A 19,227-nucleotide genomic window follows, 5' to 3' on the forward strand; every position below is an offset into this window, starting at 1 on the left:
ATAAACTTTTATATCCAGCGCTAAAGACTGGTCAGATGGAACTACTGTAGTACTTGTAGTTTGAAAGATTGAAGAAATGGATCAGATTTATGGTGAGTTTTGCTGTGTGGTATAGATTCTGCTGATAGCTGCACATTTTTCTTAGCCTATATTGTGGATTCAGGTGTCTGGTATAGCTCGGATAACGATTGGTGATTAGGACTGAAGTCTTAAACCGTTGCGTTGCTTTCAAAAACTTGGAAAATTTATTGCAATTTTTAGTTAGTTAATTTTTAGCTCTGGTCTTTTGGCAGAAACCATCTCTGAATAATCTCCAAACTTTTTAGTTTGAATAGTGTTATTTCACTTCAAAATTTAACACAAGTACACTTCTAAACACGTATGTAAACTGCGCGTAGGTATACGTTTATGCAAAATAGTAGCTACTAAAACTAAATAAAACATTGCAACATCTTTTAGCTCTATCTTATCTTTATAGAGGGTTTTGTGTAAAAGTTATCAAGTTACTGTTATTATACTTTTAAATCATTGTGTCATTTACCTAATATCGTTGTCTTGAGACTTTTCACCAGACATAAAACCACCATATTATCCAGAAGAAAGTTTATCAAACACTCATCTAGGCTGGAATTTGACCTGTGTCCTATCTATTGACTCGCGATAACGACGCGAATACAAACACATGCTCGCAATGTTTGTCTTATCAACGTCCGACGATGGTGTTTGCCAATATTGGTTTCGGTAGCTTGATTGTGCCTATACACACAAACAAGAATGATATTGTTGTTACCTAAGGATATTTGGAAGACATAGAATAAAGGATTTATTTACTACTAGCGGCCGCCCGCGACTTCGTACGCGTGGATCCCGTTTTACCCCCTTAGGAGTTGAATTTTGTAAAATCCTGTCTTAGTGAGCGCCTATGTTCTAAAAGGAACCCCCATGCAAAATTTGAGACTCTTAACACTTGTAGTGAGAGAGTGAGTCAGTGACAGTGACATTTCGCTTTTATAGATATAAGATACTTACACACAACAGCGATGTTGTTACCAAAGTTTCTAAAAAGGATCATCATCATCATCATCATCATTTCCGCGATAGGACGCCCACTGCTGAACATAGGCCTCCCCCAATGATTTCTATCTTGACCGGTTGGTAGCGGCCTGCGTCCAGCGCTTTCCTGCTACCTTGATAATGTAGTCGGTCCACCTTGTGGGTGGACGTGCCACGTTGAAAAGGATATTTGGAAAAACAAATTAAAGTTTATTAATAGTTTGCGACGGCATTTAAATAGGAAGTCAACAAACACTGTTTTGTTAATGTTAATGGAGCAATTAGAAAGAATAAACGTTTATTTGGAACCAAAATAACTAATGAGAAAGAAAATCAAATTAAGCTCTAGTAATTATATCTTAGAGAATGTATAAATAACTTCAAGATGTAGTACTACTTTTTGACGTAATTGTAAATATTTAGGTCGAGCAGGTCTCTCTGTTTACGTATCTGAAATTCTATTTTAAACAAAAAAAAATTGGCATTTTTCGATAATTTATTGCCAACAGTTTAAAGTGGTTAAAAGAATTTCGTGTTTAACATTCTGATGATTTTATCAATAATGTTTCCAAAATTATTTTCATTAGTGTTTTGTTCTTTGTTAAATTGAGTTATTTATGAAAATATGTAGATTTATCGATTTGATTACATTACAATAGCTGTTTATTATTAAAGCGAAGGAATGTGAATAAAGCATCGATTGTTTGTTTCTCATTTGAGTTATTATAATAATAACTTCGGTAAATTTATTATTATTGTTGAACGCTTTTGGTTGTTGGAGCGTAGTTTGCATTTGAACAATGTTTATAATGGTAGTTTGTTATCTATCTTGAGCACTTCATTACTAATTTTATTTTTTAAACACACACCCAGCTAGGTAAGCAGTATAATATGATGGTCATAATAGAGTGTCACACAATTAGTTTATGTCCCGTAACAATTATTTATTCATTGTATTGTACCTATTGTATTTGTTCCCCTGGTAAACCCTATAAAAATTTTATCTAAAACGTAATACAAATCTGAAAAGCAATTTTTAGTAAGCTCGTTTCTACGTTATTCTATACATCTGTTACAGGTGACATTGTGTGACTTTGTTTCAAGAATTGTGCTACCAGTAAAAGTTTTAAAGCATGAAAATTGTTTTTAGGAATAACAGGATACATAGAATATATTTTTTGCACAGTCCAATCGTTCAAGAGAAAATCTCTGCTCTCCAATAAACTTTTTCGCCGAAACCACTTAATGTTGATATCAAGGGGTTCACAGAAAAAATCTTTAGCTACAAAACATCGTTCATAGAAGACATGGATAACCGGGTAAACGGATACCCGAAATAACTATTGAAAAGGTTACGTTAATTTGGTAAAAAAAAATCTCTTGGCCTAGGGTCCGCGCCACGATAAACTTTTATCGATTATGCACGAAAAGCCCATACATCGTTTAAAATCGCCGATAAATAGCGCGCATCATATAACCCGGCTGGTTTTTAATTCTAACAATTAAATGAGTTTCGAAAATGAAAAAGAATTCTTTTCATCATTTGAGTCAAAGGCAGTCTGCCACTGGGATGTAAGCCTTTTCCAAGGAACGTCACAAAGCATTCCTACTTTTTTTTCTTACACCTGGGTCTGTAGAGCAAGTGGGTAAACTTTGCTACGTTTGTGCTGAGACGTAGTTGTCACTTAAAAACCCACTTAGGCTGAGTTGCACCACCTAACTTCGACCGTAATTATAACGATAACCGGTGTTTTTTTATGGAGTTTGCCAGGTTTTTGACGTTTGTCAAAATAAGCCTAGGCGCAGACCACCGATTTTTTGTTGACCGATTAGTCAGGCAGTTAATCAGTATGGACATTTAAGGAAGTGCGCACATTACAGCGATTTGGTATCGGTCGATTCTTTATACAAATTAAATTCGGGCCCAACTATAGGCCAAATAAAAGTCGGTGGTCTGCACCTAGGCTAATAGTATGATAGTGCAACCGAGCCTTAGTTTACTCTATCTTTAGTCGTTTTGCATTTGTCTTCGTCTCATTAATTTAATTCATCCAGAATAAGTCGTAAGAGCACCATTTAAGCTTCACGATGTGCTAACTGCTAAAGTCACAATAAATCGCATTTATGAACTTTTTTACTGGATTGCTAAGGAGCCTGGCTTTATTTCAGTCACGCGCAAAGCGAGTCCGTCTTAATGGCCTGCTGAGAGATTAGGTCCAGTAAAACTACATATCTCAGAGTTATGAGAGTATTTGTAACTTGAAAAATGCAGTTCTACAGCTTACTGTAGTGCTGTTACTTGAAAATTCCGTTTTATATCACATTCAGAGCCGTCTTGGTCTTACTGGGGGCCCTCGGCATTTATTAAGGATCAAGGGGGCCCATTTCCTAAAAAAAAAGGAAATCGAAACAATACACGACTTTTCAGAGATTTTGTACAACTGTTAGGTTACTGTTTAATTCTTGTGACGTTTTTTTTGATGATCTTTTTTTTTCTTGATGACAATATGTGACGAGACTAGGGCCCTTCGATCGCGTGGTCCACTTCTATCACGGGGCCCCCTTCCATCGTGGGGCCCTGGGTACGTGAACATCAAGTACAATTTAGCTTTATTCTATCTAATTCAGTACAAAGTATTCCTTTCCTTTTATTACCTCTAAGCAACATTTTCATTTCACAATTTCTAAACAAAGTAAAGGAATTTTAGTCACGTACTCACGTCGGTCACTTAACGGTTAGTTAGGAGTATTACGGTAGGTACTGCTTCCAGGAAATAAAGAATAAAAATATTAATGTTGGATATTTTCAGGACTATGAAATAAAGCTTTGAAATAATGTTGAAGATAAAAAGAACCCTTTGTATTTTTTGGACGATAATATATCTGATATTAATCTGTTATTGTTTCACTGTTTGTTTTCCGAACAATATAAAATATAAAATTTGTTATAGCCATATTAGCCATATTAGAGAATAAGTCAGTTAATGGCAATATGACGGAATAGGTATTTCAAATAGTTGATTTCGAATCAGATAAGATAAAATATAACTAAAAATATAAATGCGAAGGAAGTAATTCTTTATTTGACAGACCGAAATTAATACCGGCAAAGCCGCGAAAAAGATAATATGATCAATGTATCTAAAACATTATTTAAAAATAGAACAGGAGTTTATTCAGGAGTTATTTTCAACAATCTGCCGTTCAGGAGTGTATCAAACAACATCTAAAATAGAGTATAACGTTTATCTTTTATGTCCCCATAAAACATCGGAAGAAACGGGCAGGTCACGCGTCCATTGTCACCGAATAAATCTCCGCACAATGGAATGTCCGACAAAAAGGACAATCTGGTCTCGTGTCTGACAAGCTGGCCTATCGTTTCACGCGTGTCAGAAAACACGGTGTTTATGTAGCAGGATTTGATATGAGAAAATTACATTTAATTGTATTGTTATTCTTTAATCTAGACAGGTGAAATAAGTTTTAGTGATCGACGACAACTTTTTGATATACATATGTATTAATGAGAAAACTTATTAAAACTAATCTTAAATCAATCTTAATTACAAGTATTCGAAGAAAAACTGCTACTTTCTTTTCTATACCCATTCTTATAAGATACACCATACAAGAATGCGAGGTAAATTCAGAGAACTGCTCCTGAATCAATAATGTAGGTACCTAAGTACTACTGCTATTTATTTGTTTTCAACTGGCAGACAGTAACGACTGAGTTTGTTGCGGCGCTTCTTCAGTTTTCACTAATCATTTTTACTTAAATAGTATAATCATTATCATCATCATTTTAGCCATAGGACGTCCACTGCTGAACATAGGCCTCCCCTAATGCTTTCCACGCTGATCGATTGATAGCGGCCTGCGTCCAGCGCAACCCTGCTAAGTACCTTGAGGAATGGAGGCCGCGTACCAGAAAACGAAGCGTAGGACGTCCACCTACAAGGTGGACCGACGACATCGTAAAGGTAGCAGGGAAGCGCTGGAATAGTTATAATAGACAAGTTTTAATATTATACTCGGCATCGTAATAACATTCAGCAATTCTTCTAAATGTATAACACAACCCAACTAACTCAGTTATTATACAACATTTAAGTCTCTCTAAACATAACGTACGATTATGATCAGCTTTTCCGAAGCTAATTTCTCGCGCCTGCGTTATTTCCAAAATGAGATATTTTTTATTCGTCCCTAGTGATTATACACATAATAACATTTTATAAATAAAATGAAGATTTTTATACAAAATAAGAGTTAGGAACTGCTGCTGGGGTGAATATTTTAGGACAATCTTTTCCTTATAATTAATATTTAAATTGACTTACTGAGCTAAATAAGCACGTTTTTAAAAGAAGAGGATACAAGAAAATTCCTTAAATTATGTAGTACCTACCTAGTTCTATATTAAACGACATAATTGATAGGTAAATGATATCTTCAGAATTACTTTACGCTGTATTCATTTTTCGACAGGTTTACGAATGTCAGTTGGTCAGAGCAGTCACCCGGAAATTGCTGAGGTCAAATGAAGGTAAGAAATGTTTTATAAATACAATTATAATGTTATTAGTGCAAAAATCACAGCAAAAAACTTATTTGTTCAAGCAATAAAATATCTTTGAACAATTTCACACAGCCATAAATACTATTCTAATTTCATAAAGTAGTAATTGACCTTTGAACATACCTATATGATTGGCAAAAATATCCCCCTCTCAACATCAATAACATGTAATAGATATGTTCTTAAATATAAAGGAAGTAATAAAGAAGCAAAATGAAGAAATATTTGTTGTTTCAGCGATTTTATTTTTCGCTCCCTGTTAATTTTGTGCCGGCGTTATTATTTTATTCTTCGGGCATCGCATAGCACGCCATTTGTGCCGGGGCACGACCCATAGCGGCTGCTTTGTTCCGGTTCAAAAAGTATGATATTTTTTAATGAAACTACCCAGAAAATAGAGCCTTGAGAAAAACAGCAGCCTGTGCCAAAATGCGTTTTAAAATGACAACGAAAATAAAGCGATGCTCACGTTTGTTTCAACAAAATGTCGGGTTTATCTTAGATTAAAGGGTCTCTCATTTTACTAACTGCCTCGTAACGGTTTAAGTAATGCAGGAACAGGTAAAGAAGCTTTTTAATCTTACGGTTAACGAAGCTAACTACCTACCTTTTACGTCTCCATCCAGGATGCGTGGAGTTCGTCTGGGTTAAAGCACATGCCGGCCTGGAAGCCAACGAAACAGCAGATGAGGCCGCAAAAAGTGCAGCGTCTTCTCAGCGTGCTCCCGACTTTTCTAGATTTCCGATCAGTCATGTAAAGCGCGGTATACGAGAAATAAACCAACGTCTCAATAATGATCGGTATATTACTGCTAGCACGGGTGCCCTTACTCGTAACTGGCTTCCAAACCTGGACAACATTATCCAACTTTTCGCTCAGGTGGAATACTCCTTCCACCTGACACAAATTCTTACCGGTCACGGCTATCACCGACAATACTTACATCGGTTCAAGATAGCTGAGACCGACAAGTGTAATTGCGATCCAAATGCTGTCCAGGATATACTCCATCTACTCAAAGACTGTCCGCGTTTTATCCGGCAAAGAGTGCAACACATGGCTATATGCCAGTACCTTAAAGTAAAACCTTTTGAAATATCGGACCTGTTAAAGAGGGAAAGCACCATCAAATCATTCATAGAACTGTGTAAATATATTGTAAATAATTTAAAAGAATACAATAGTACTTAAGAAATAATATAAAAAAAAGTGCATAAATGTATAATAATAAAAAAAAAAAACAATAAAAAAAAAAAAAAAAAAAAACAATTAAAAAAAAAACCTCTAAAAAAAAAATCTTACTTATTTTGTTAATTTTAAACCTTGTACATAAATGTGTGTAAAGTATGGAGCCTACAAGTTTGCTCGTATACATTGGCGAGAAGCTACCAGCACTCTCTAAATACACTCGACATCAAATAAATCGCACCTCCCGCGACAAGCATTTTCAAACGTATGCATCCCCACTTCCCACCAATATTGGCACCATTTAAAAGCCTAGTTCTAACCTTCATTTCATTAAAGGAAAGGTTTTTACCCCAAAAATGTGTCTAGGGAAGGATCCAGAGTCACTTCTTCAAAAAATAGGTAGTTACGCTAAAGCCAACTTTTATGACTATAAAACTGTTAAGTTGGGATTAATCGCTATCCATCTGTTAAAGAGGACACGTGAGATCATTATTTGGTTTTATAACCATAAAAATTGGTCTAATTGATCCCATAGGTGGGCCCAAAGTGAGGTATTTTTTCAAGTCACATTTATGGTATATGTTAATCATTTATTAAGAAATTAAATGTGTTTTTCTTTAAGGATATTTATTGGGCTTTCAAATAACACCAATATTGTTGGGGCACCATGATTGTGTCAGAAGAAAATCGTTAAAGTTCGCGTCGCGGAAGGTGCGGTTTATTTGATGTTGAGTATATATATATACATTCATTTGTCTGCATATTTAAAATACCAGTACCTTGCAAAAACCAAACTCCAGTAATTTCGGCTGGAGATAAAAAAAAAAAAAAAAAAAAAAAACCTACCTTTTAAGAGGAAACATTTTGTAAAATACTTCTGGGGATCAGGGAAGAAATCATTGAACACTTATAGGTATAAATATATGCAATAGGATAGCTTCATAGCTTAGGCATAGGGTATGAATTTAAACTACAAACTACTAAGCAATTGCGTATTCTGAAGCTTAGGTAAGCACCAGAATCCCGCTTAGAAACTTAGGTGTCCCTTTATATTCAGAAGGACTTAGGTATACTGAGCGTATCTACCATTACCTATAATTAATTTAAGCTTAAGTGTGACTACTGAACATTTTGTATCCATGATCGATATCGTTAACAATATAAATCCATATAAAATTAGCAATTTCACTCTTGTCCTTGATACACATCTAAAACAGTTTTGCTAATTGACTTAATTTAGAAACAAGTGGTGCCTGAATCTGATCCTAATTTCCTACTTCAGGATAAACTGAAACTCATTTATTTTTGCAAATAGGCTTTTACACGTCCCAGTATTAACCCTACCACTGCTTTGGGACAATAAATGGGCCAGTGCTGAGATGAAGCAGCGCAAGAAACTCAGTCACTATTTGTTAGCCGCCTTTTCAAGTATTTACAGTCTTTAAAATATGCAAATTAATTATTTTTAAAATATACAAGTCTGTATAATCTACAGTACTATAATCCACAGTAATATGTTTCTTGTAAGTTTAAAATATACAAATAATTTATTAATTTGAAAAATGTGAGCTACAATTCCAAAGTAGAAACACGATCGATTAAACAGTACCAAAACAATAGAGTATTACAATAGCTGTAACTAGAGTTACTGAAGCATCGTTGTCAGTATCAAAATTCCGAGCTGACCGTACTCTGTCTACATAAAGGTGCCCTCAAAAGCCTACTTAAGCAGAGATATTTTCAGCCGCCCAGTAAATATGCACTCTCAGGTAATACGCTGCACATATTTTCGTTACGGAATCTAATATCAAGCGATGGAAGGCCATTATAAGTTTACTGGGGCGTCGGACCTTTCAGGTTTTGTAAAAATAGTTTCAGAATGTTCGTTTTTCAAGTCATTGCAGCGTTAAATAGGTTTAACTTGAAAATCTGCTTAAATTTAAAATCTGTAGCTTTGTAGTGAAATAAAAAGACGTTAAGTAGACGTTCTCTTGAACATAATTTGGAGCCCTCAGTATGTTTCGTTAAAACCTAGTTAAAGTATAGTCCCAACAAACTCAACATTTATTTATGAAGAAAAATACACAAAATCTTATCATCGATTGATAACCATTAAGGTTTATCTTAATAGAAAGGCATATTCAGTTTTGTCTTGCATCCAATTAGTTTAAAACGAACTCAATCTTCATGCAATATCAAATAACTTACATAGCATAACAAACCCAGTCGCGTCGTCTCGAGCGTAATGTCATTTAGTTCTGCTATCGCCGCTGAAAACTATGCAAATATCAAAGAAGAGAAACACACAATTTGAGACATGTTCACATTTTTTCTGCTCTTAGTCTGCACAAAGAAACAAAAAATGCATACGAATTTCTGCGAAATACTGCAAGTTGCTGAGTACGCGAACTGTGGCTATTGAATTGAGCGAATATGTGACAATCAGTATTCACTTTTTGAACGTTTCTGCAGTTTGAAAGAATCTGCAAAATGGGTTGTCTGCAGAATGGGGTTAATCAAGCCTTATTTGGAGCTGGATTTTGGAGTTGGCATTCGAAATAAGACTTTTCGAATTGATAACACAAGGAATAGGCGGTACGGTGCCGGTGATTTATTACTTTCTCTGGAAAGTATATAATTAGTCGAAGGAGAGTAAATAATATACGTAGAATGACAAAAAATAGGTGTTTTCTTTTCAATCCTGCTTAAAAAGTTGACCATTAAGAAAGGATTATAATTGCATTAAGTAATTATTAATGAATTTTCCTTTAGAAGACAGTGTATGGTAATAGACGTTTTTTAAAACTTGTTCGGAACCCTAAAACAAGATCAAACTTACATTTTCCAACAAAAATATCAATATGTAGAACCAATGCTTCGAATGCTGAGTGTGTAAACGGTAACGAGCAATATGCAGCCACTCAACATTCGCTGTGTGCGAGCAAGCATTCTAAGCCGAACGAATGTGGCAATATTTCCAATGTGTTGTATGGACAATGTGTGAACACACAGCACTGGAACGTGCTCTATATGGACAAGCAGCCTTTTTGGTAAACTTTTCAGCTGTACGTTATATGAGAATACATCGTAAGATAATTTTGATCCGTGAATTTTTTTGGTATAACAACGTCATTTAGGTATGTTTGTTGAAATATCCCGCTCCAGTCATTCAGTCAAGTTCCAGAAACGAATCGGTCCTATTCAAAATTATTGGTTTAGGTTAGGTTAGAACTGTGACCTTCCGTTACCTTCGCGAAGAAAACCTTCTGTACGTGTACTACGTACGTACTTATTATTATTCTGTGGTACTATGAGTGAAAATATTATGATTATTATGTTTAGGGATAAAAGTGTAATGATAAAAAACAGTAGGAGTTTAAATATATTTACATTAATGATATTATTAATTAAAATTTTCAATATGAGTGTTATGAACATCGCCAGTAGCACTACAAATAGTATGAATAAAAACTTTAGGATGAAAAATTTTAGGAAGATTGATCATTTGGATTACAAATCATTAGGAAGAACAATTTCGAGTAAATAACTTTAGGTGAGCCAATATGGACCCGCGCTTTCGACCTGTTTTGTAAGCTTACAAGTGTTTTGTACTAATAAATAAATAAAACATCTAGGTAACATTAATTATTTAGTCAATAAGATCGAGATTTACTAATCCTGAATTAGTAACCTAAAATACTCAGACAAATGTTAATTATTTACTAAATCAGACGTCGTAGTTGACAGCAGACGGGCTGAATTACTAACTTTAATTCGATTTAGATAAAGTCGTTACATTCTCACTTAGTTACTAAGCTAAAACGAGCAAAAAGAGACTGATAAAATTGATGTATTGAAAATGATTTCAGGAGAGTGACGTAGAAATGTCGTGGAATTACAGGAATCCTACTAACTTTTTCATTCAATAGTAATTTGACCCAATATGTAATTAAGACGATAAGAATTTGGTAAAACAGTAATTAAATTCGGCGATCTCAAAAGAATTTTACTTTTCTATCAAAAATAGCTTTATTTGATTTGATTTAATTGATATCATAAGGGTATAGGAACATTAATAGCTGTTCGTATATTGAAAGTAGGCACTAGTATAGTGAATAAGAGAAAAGTTCTTGTATAGAAAAAATATCCCAATTTTCTTTTCATTCGTATAAGGCATATAACCACAAATAATAAGTATAACAATGACATGCTGAAATCCTAAAATATTTTGTGTAAACCATAATAATTCTTTGCTGGACAGATTGGCTTGGAGCCATATTGCCAACATAATAATTTAGAGAGAATGTGATAAAGAAGATTATTTAGAATTATCATTTGTCTGACTAATAAATGGGGTTGTTTGTAATAATGATAATACCTATATGGACTGTACAATATGCTTATCAAACTTGTATTTTTTTCTGAGGATAACATTCATGTAAAACATTTCTTAGTATTTTTTGATACTAAATATTGAAAGAGACTGTTCAATCAATGGAGCCAACTAACCCAGACGATGGGATTCACTTATGGTGTGAAGGTCAAATGTTTATGTTATATTTAAGCTTTAACTTGTCTAACGGGTTTTATCAACGTATTTATTTATGAATGTGTTCTTTTGTCACTACAGTATTTGAAACATAAAGGCACTGAATAATGTAAAAGAACCCCAGAATTCTTTTCATCGCAAAATACCAAGCTTATTCGATACTTTTACTCTTGTAGTCGCCACGTGCGTCCAAAAAGGGATATTCAATACCGGTTCGGAACAATTCTTTTGATATTGAACGTAATAAAATTATAGAGAAACACATTTATATTGCCCATTGAACTTCAAGGACAATGTCTTGTTAGATCGTCAAAAGAGTCTGACCTACAAATATTTTTGGAGAGATGGATGGATTTCAATGGATGTTTTGTATGTAAAGTCCGTTGTAAATCAAGGTTACTTGGTTAATTCAGAAGTTTTTTTGTGTGGATCTTAATTTAAATATATAATTTTTGCATATGACTTCTAGTTAAGCACTATTGTTTATATCTTTTAAAAACCCTATAAACTTATGTTTCTGCTAAAATTTAGCTCATACCTACTCGTTTTAAGTTTATTGTATTGATGTCTTCCTCATTAAATGCATGCTGTGTTTGGCTGTAATAAGTTAACCTACCCTTGTTAAGATTTTATAATTGTATCGGTAAACATATCAAAATAACTGATGAAGTATTTATAATGACATACGGAATTTGACACTAGTGAAGCCGCGTATGTATAAAAGTTAATTAAATTATATTCCGAATTGAAATATGATTTCGCCACAGATTTCGGAGTAACTGGCCTAATGAGGTGATTTGTCTTTTCGTGGAATTGATGCAAAATCAAATCAAATCACCATGCAAAATCTAAATTGATAGGACTGCAATACATTTTGGACTAGTTTTGGTCAGAAAGAGTATGTAATTTCTTCTTACCTTTTAAAATGATACGTGTGTGGCGGACGTTGGTAACTGATGATGTGTAACGGGTATCTAGAAAAGAAACAAACGTTTTATTATTACTTATTACAATATTTATTCAGTTTTCTAACTTGTGTACGTCGAGTCTACAATTTTTTTGTTTAGGCTATGGTTTTCTGAGTCTCTCCAATAAGATTAAATATAGGTAAAGTTGACTTTAGGTTATTAAAATAATAAAACATATTGGAATAAATTAATAATATGCTTCCACATTAATTTAAGGAATTCCCGCTTTGAATATTCAATCCCACCACATAACCACACAATCTTGTGAAAAGGACTCTGAAAAACAAACTGAAACGAGTCTTGTATGTTTGTTGAAGCTGCTGTTAGTAAAGATTATTACTTTCTATCTTGGAAAATAAATACTCATAAGTAAAGGATTTAATATTCTGTGATAAAAATCATTACACGTAGTAAAATAAATAAAAGAAAAACCTCTTTAGTATAAAACATAATTAAAACTACACAAGATTGCAGAGGAAACCTGAACTTGACGTCGACCTCATCGACCATATTATATTAGTGATATTTTACTTTAAATAAGGTCATTGACATAATTTGAAGATACGCTAAACTATTGAACAATATTATACTTTACTTGTTTTTTCCTAACGTCGGGAATTTTTTTTGCAAATACCCACTGGTCGATGGAGACCACCAGTGGGTTATGTGGGACTCTCCCCGCCTACTCACTAAAGGCGGACCCTACCCACTAAAACCCAAAGGTGTCCACCGGAGCCCAATGAAACGAAGCCGCGAGTTATTGTCCTAGATTCCCTTTATTTGCTAGTTTGTCATGTTATTGTAGACTAGTCGAACGATTAGCGTGCTCTCCCAAGCATGAAGAAGTATTATCACTGTATTCAGGTTATCTTATCACTCACCACTTTTACAGCTCTGAATCGATTAATAAATAAATTACTAGGTTGACTATTTACTTCTCTTTTGCAGAAATGTGACTTTTTTTTCTATGGTAGCGAATCTTGATTTTAGATTGTGTTTGTAATTTTTATTTTTATTGTTTATTATTGTAATTTTGGGTTACCTTATTTCTACTTGGCCCAAAGGTAGAGTACCCTGTTCAATGTGAACAGGGTACTCAAAAAAAGTAATTAAATGACCTACGAATGATGATAAGATCATTAAAGAAAAAGAAAATAAGATTTATTTTAAAGATGTATAGAACAAAATATCTTATAGTAATAGAAATCTTATGCCCGTTTTCACCATCAATACCTAATTTCTAAGTGACCCCTATGGTAACAAATAACATGATTTTTTTTTACATAGGGGTCACTTAAAAATTAGGGATAGATGGTGAAAACGGGCTTTAGTGTTTCTTATTTAAGTGTAGAAATATCAATGAAAATAATTAAAGAAAAAAAAATCTTTATATGAAGGCTATGAAAACCTAAACAGAAACTTAAGCTACCAAACTGAAATAGGATGAATAATTATCGCCTCTCCACACATACAAAACAACATACGTATCATTCTGTCCATCTCAGAAGTGACACTATCCACGGCCGTGATGCTATCCGAAACCGCAATCCATTTACTGGTTGTTACTGGTTACAAGCGGCCATGATTGGTCATTCAATAGCATTGTGAATCAATAACGCGGGCTTCGCTGGCAAATGCCACAGTTGTATGAAATCACCGCAAACAATTTTCATTTATACGAGTTCAGGTGCATGTGAGAGGCGGATGACTGTTCATCATCATAATTTCAGCCACAGCACGTCCACTGCTGAACATAGGCCTCTTATCTCTTCTAAAATGACTGTTATCTGTTACCTGTTACCTGTATGTACTCGTATATTATTATGTGACCTGTATAACCTGTGATGAATAATTTACACATTATTATTTATTTTAATGTTCATTGAAGTCCAAGGATGGTTTTTACGGCGAGAAAAATTCAAATAATTTCCGGGAAAACTCTAAAAATAGCCCTTTCTTCACGCGGGCGAAGCCGTGGGCGGAAACCTAGTATTATATTAACGTATCTTCATCTGTCTATCTAGCAGTCGATACAAGTAGCTCATTGGTTTTAACTGTTGTGAAATTTCTTTATCAATATTATGAAAAGACATGGAAAATTGTTTGTGTATTTGTACCTTTCGAGCAAGTAAACAAAAACTAACCAAACAAGTGCATGAAAATTTAATCAGTTGTATAAAGTAATAATAATGTATGTTTAATAATACTTCCCTGCACGAGAATAGTGCGTCATCCAGTGAAGCAGAAGTCAAATAATACCTACCTGCTTCTTTTATTTGTTTAGCTATGCGACCATAAGGGCTATATTGCTGTGTAACAGTAAGTTACGAACATAGTAATTTGAAGTAACAACAACTTTAGAGTAAACACAATTACAGCATAAAGTTTTATGTTATATTAATTTCTTAACTATAGTATCTACGAGTAGTTGTGGTTAACTAAAATTTACTGTATTCATGGTCTGACCCTTTAATAAAGGGATCTGAGATCTAAAATGTTTTAATTAAATTATGTAATAAATCATCACCCCAAGATAGATAGACCTAATTAAATTGTCTATTAAAAGTGTTCCCTTACTAAATGGATCTGCGGGCACGAATAGAGAGAGATGGAGATGTCTAATAGCTAAAGCTGAAATCAACGTAACAGACAGATACGGACACCATATTTATTACTCTAGAAGTGTACGACTGAGACGAAGAATGTGTAGTGGCAGAATCACCACAACTGGCACTAGTTGGCACCTCTTTAGAGAAAGGTCCTAACACAGTGGTGCCAACTACTAAGCGCTGAAGCGGCTCCATCGCATTTGCACCCACCAAGATGGCGCCCAATATAGAGTAATATCCTGTCACTCTACGAGTAGAGCCAACTATTGCGCGCAAAAATCGTAGATCTCATAGAGTGAGACTAAAATAAATACTACAACTCGTTCGAGCTACTAGTAACTGTACACCTTAATGTCACTCTCGCTTGCACTCACTCGCACATCTTCCTGCGTTCACCCCGTACATACCAAAGCGTCGATGTGACGTCACGGCTGCCAGGTGCGCAGTTAACTCGACCCGGTTGTAGTACTTAAATAGAAAATTAATCCCCTCTCAGTCAAAATGCTGTTGTTCTTCATTTTCCACGCTCTTGACTTGTACCGACCCCTCAGCCAAGTGACCGATTCAAAAGAGTGTCAGTGCCAATTTATATTCTTTTGTACGCGCCGGGTTCGATTATTGTTCCATTCAACGCTATGTAGAATCTACCACAGTAACTGCTATGCAAAGGCATGTTTTTGTAAGCTTTCGGTATTTTTCATGCTTCTTTGCTGAGTGAGAGAAGAGAGTAAAATTATTCTGGTACTTTTAACTGCCTTATTATGGAACTGTACGTAAATGGTCAACGAGTTAAGATCGTCTCTATTTCAGAGGTTTCATGTGTATTTTTTCAGTTTTCCAGTTAGAAATCGAGAGTTATGTTTGTAAACATTTGTGTGAATCTGAGGAAAATTGTTAAGACCTTTTTCAATGACAAATATCAAGCCTTTATAATACCTATCTGGTTTTACGGTAAAATGTTGGGTTACTTTATTTTTCTGCTGTTTCTTATCGAAAAAAGCCTGATGATTTATTACTTTGTAAATTAAGAACCTTGACTTTACATTATCTTGCAAAATTTCCAGCAAACAATGGTTTAAAAATGTTGAAAACTTTTTGCTTTTATTATGTCTCTTAGAAAAAAGTTTTTTCACAATAATGACTGCATATTATATCATTATCATTGACAAAAAGTCACGTTGCTTTTAACGAGAGCTTCGCGTGTTTCAAGTGATTTTGACTTTCGACAATACATAGAAAGATAATTATTTATAATGGTTAGATATTAGTTTGCTGTATCAATCACATAGACCAATAAACCAGTGTTTATCCACATTCTGTCGGTGGGTATTGTTTACATTAACTCGCATATACACCGGCACGCTAGTATTATTTGTAATCGATATAGCTATAGGTTTATGATATTGATAAAATATGATAAAAAGTCTTTGACAGAAACATAGCAACTATTACGAGTATGAAAAGAAGTTCAAGTTTAACTAATGTTGTTCTTATGTTCTAAGAACAACATTAGTTAAGAAAGAAAATACCTATTTAATAAAATATTTTAGGGTTAGTAGGTAAATGTAATTTAGGAATAATACGCAACTAGAAAAAATCATTATACTTCTTGAAAGAACTGGAATTCTCTAACGTATTCAATGTCAAATCCAATTTTTGTTTAGACGAGTGATTTGTTTGGAGAAAATTATTATTTTTCTCTCGCTTCGTTAATTTTCGACTTTCTCAACTTTTAATTACTTCATATTTCCTCTCGGCTCCGTACTTGATTTTTTACTGTAACGAATTAAAACTCGATAGAAATGGGCTTAATTCAATTAAGTCTTTCTGTTCGCTTGTTTTCAACAGATTTTCTCCGAGCCAGTGATTGAATTGAAATTAAAATGTTGCGAGATTCAACCTTGGTGTCAATGAAATAGAAAGTAATCAAAATTTTGAAATTACGAATTTTCTATTGCCTTAAAAGCTAGAACTTCTCTAATCAATTTTTTTTCTCATATTTCGAACACAATTCTATTTCTTACAGTTAACCAGTTTTTTACTTTTTGTAACTAACTATTATTTTTTAATCGCGAGGTTTAAGGATAACAATAATTGAAATTATACACTTTGTATTAGAGGAACGGTTTTTTTTAGGTTTAAGGCGCTGTTAAAAAAAAAGGCAATTTGAATGAACAAGATGATCTGACCACACACTTATAAGTTCACATTACCCTAAATTCAATTAATCTTAAATTGAAAATTCCAACAAAACTAATTACATTTACCTTAGTATGTTCAGTAATTACCTTTCGCAGCGTAATTACATTTAGCTAAGTATGTGCAGTATTTACCTTTCCCGTAAAAATATCCAGAAAAGCCCATTACAAATTTTTGGGTATTACGTTTCTACGTTTGTGAGCCATTAGCCTAACTCAAACATGGTTTATTGAAATAACAAAGACGAAATTAGTAGGTATTTACTTTTTATCATCTTTCAGCTAAATGTAAAGCACACATGAGATAATATAAAGTCTTGATAACGGTTCTTGCGCAATTTTTCGAGACTTAGTTCTGTTTACTCATGCATACAAATCCTTGTAAGTTGACAGATATATTGCTTATTTTTTTAACTTAAACTATTTATGTTACGTCTAGGTGGAAGTCACTAGATACATTTACTTAACTATAATGAATGATACAAAGAAGTTTATGCATATCAGTATTTTGGGTGGGTTGCACCATCTTACTTTAACTTTGACTATTACTTTTTTCTACCTTAAAAAATTCTCATACTTTTATAATTGTTATTTTCTTAAATGTTAATATAATCTATTTATTTATAATATAGACCATTGTATGGGGTGGAGGGTCGGTAACCTGAGACACAGGAATCTTCCTAGTTCAGGTATCAACCCACCATTCACACACATTCTTACTTTGTTTTCACTGATTGTTTGTTATCATAATATTATCTGTTATGTTGGTGAGAAATAAACATTACTTTACTTTACTTTACTAACGTCAAAAATCTATCAAACTATACATACATATAAAAAGCACCGGTTATCGTCATAGTTACCGTTATGAGTAAAGTTACGAGTAGGTGGTGCAACTCAGCTCTAATGTTTCAGAAATTGACAATAAAAAGTCCTTATATTAGCAAAGACACCCTTAAATACAAATCTTTTATTCAGTATTTATATATATATAGATAGTAGGGACTACACATCAAACAGAGAACGGGCAGCAGCGCTCTCTGACAAACATAAATCTTTTAAACTGCGATCTCCAACCCGCCTGCCAAGCGTGGGGATTATGGCAAAACCCTCTACTATAGTGGAGGAGGCTCATAGTCCAGCAGTGGACTGTAAAGGGCTGTTGATGATGATGATGATGATGATGATTCAGTATTTAGGCCCTTTCCAGAGCGTTTAAACACGTCCCAAATAGCTTGCCCTACCACCACTTCGGGACAACATTATGGGCTGGTGCTGAGAAGAAGCGGCGGAAAAAAATTAATCACATCTTTGAGATATCTATATTATAGCCAGTATAAATAAATAAATAAATAAAATAAAAGGTATTTATTTCAGGCATAGCCCATAAAAGTGTTAGTAACAAAGGTCTTATAAACTATGGTTAGTAAATCACACAATAACCTAAACATAATTAAAGAACGACAATTTGGTGTCTTTAGTAAGATGGACGCGTGTCCAGTGCTGCATGATGTCACTGTCCACGTCCAACCTCGCCGCGACACTCTGCAGGAGGCGGTTGGAGCTGCCACGCACACGGTGGATCAGGGACGCCGTGCGCTTTCTTAAAATGGCAGCAAAGCTATCTACTCGAGCTTCTGCCAGCATCCCTGATGCACTGCAGTATCGTCACAGCCCCATCAGCATCCTGAATGTGTCATTATATTGAGTGCGCAGGGCCCTGTATGCTCCTTGGGTGTAGTTTGTCCACAGGTTAAATAATAAAGCTAGCTAATACTAGCTGTCTATAGCATACAGACAGCATAAAATATTTGACTTTACATTTAGCTCTTTATTACAGTAAGTGTAATTACTAAATTAAAATATATTAGCGTGAGTCCTAGACTACTGGGACTAATCTAAAGTCCCACAAGTCCCATCACTAAGTTTAAAATTGTATCTTTAATGGCATACTCGTGTTCTTTGTATGCACAGGGAATCCTACAAGAAATAAATGTGAGAAGTTTGCCCACTTCGCTGTAGTGTCATTAGCAAAACTAGATTTTTACAAAATGGCAACCTTTTTGCTCTAAGATT

General features: G+C 34.2%; 1 protein-coding gene across 3 annotated transcripts in view; it reads right to left on the reverse strand.

Annotated features, from left to right (window-relative positions):
• Positions 1-19,227, reverse strand: part of LOC135077454 (prolactin-releasing peptide receptor-like) — an 87,358-nt gene that overhangs the window by 38,281 nt on the left and 29,850 nt on the right. For 2 of the 3 annotated variants that reach the window (XR_010258461.1, XM_063972002.1), the window contains exon 2: positions 12,294-12,350. The exons of the other annotated variant lie outside the window; for it this stretch is intronic. The gene's annotated coding sequence lies outside the window, so the exon portion shown is untranslated. The remainder of the gene's footprint in view (positions 1-12,293; positions 12,351-19,227) is intronic. 3 annotated transcript variants of the gene reach the window in all.

The sequence above is a fragment of the Ostrinia nubilalis genome, chromosome 13, assembly GCF_963855985.1.
Source record: "Ostrinia nubilalis chromosome 13, ilOstNubi1.1, whole genome shotgun sequence".
NCBI lineage: Eukaryota > Metazoa > Arthropoda > Insecta > Lepidoptera > Crambidae > Ostrinia > Ostrinia nubilalis.